Source organism: Protomyctophum parallelum (genome assembly GCF_964188405.1).
Source record: "Protomyctophum parallelum genome assembly, chromosome: 19".
NCBI classification, from domain to species: domain Eukaryota; kingdom Metazoa; phylum Chordata; class Actinopteri; order Myctophiformes; family Myctophidae; genus Protomyctophum; species Protomyctophum parallelum.
In genome coordinates, this window is record NC_139717.1 from 39,665,812 (window position 1) to 39,667,186 (window position 1,375).

The following is a 1,375-nucleotide window of genomic DNA, read 5'->3' on the forward strand; positions in this document are numbered from 1 at the left end:
GCTAGATGGCACTCTCCCATCGCCGCAACACATTGCAAGCTTGTAAATGTGCTATTCTTTTGTACACAGCACGTTCACAAATCAAGCGTTAGTAAGCCATGGCGGCGGTGGCTCAGGGGTAGAGTGCCTGGATGGCAACCGTAAGGTTGCCAGTTCGAACCCGGGCTCCCCCAGAGTTACTGTCGAAGTGTCCTTGAGCAAGACACTGAACCCCTAATTGCTCCTGATGTGCTAGTTGTTGCCTTGCATGGTTTCTGCTGCCATCGGTGTATGAATGTGTGTGTGAATGGGTGAATGTAATGCACAATCTATGTAAAGCACCTTGGATAAAGGCGCTATATAAATGCACCATTTACCATTTACCATTTAAGCCCAGAGCTATGAGGGAAAGGAAAAGTGCTAGTACCGTCGGAAAGACCTCAATAGGATAAGGTCAAAATGTGAGAGTGACTTCGGTCAAGGTTCACTGCTCTGCTCTGCTCTGCACTGCAGGAGAACACAGGTAGAGGGACCGTTGAGGTATAGCCCAGGCTACCGTGCGTTGACGTACAAAGAGTAGTATAGAAGAGTACAGAATTGTCGCTGTTTCATTTCACTCCCTACCTAATGACAGGTTGCCTTAAGCCGGCAGAGAATTCCATATTCATAAAATGTACAACCCCACTGCCCTCTGCAAACCAACCGGTCTGAATAAAACATATTAACAATACTTGCACTGAATGACTGGAAGATGTCCAGTTAAATGTAGCCTAAGGGGGGAAAGAGATTCCATCCTGAAACATTTAGAGGCCAAATGGTCATTTTAATTGACTATCCACAGTAGTAATACAGTATAATGGCTCCATCTCTGGATATTACGTGACCTTTCCAGTTTTCCTCCCAGCACCTTATAGTTACATGACCTCATGAATGGAATGTTCCACACAGCAGACTGCGTCACATGAACTCTTAATGACCTCAGCAGCCATGGCCACTACCAGGAAACGACCTCCGTGCGTCTCATGAGGTGATGCTGGCACTGTACATACTATGCTTTAGATTAGAACACTAAGATGGATGGAGGAGCATTGTAGAACTATATACACTAGGTCTGGAGTGGACCGTGCACCCACTGAAAGACCTTGACCTTCTTACCCTGGTTTTTCTGTTTTCACATGCACGCACGCACGTACGTACGTACGTACGTACGTACAGTGTGGAAAATTATCAGAATTATTTAGAGGACGTACAGTATATGGTGTGGTAATGAAGAGAGGCTTATCACTCACAGACAGCATGCATTGATGGAGGTGACTGAATCACAAAGAATCTCTTTCAGTCTCTGTTGTCCTAATTCTCTCACCCACAAAGATGTATTGTGTTATGTGAGTGTGTG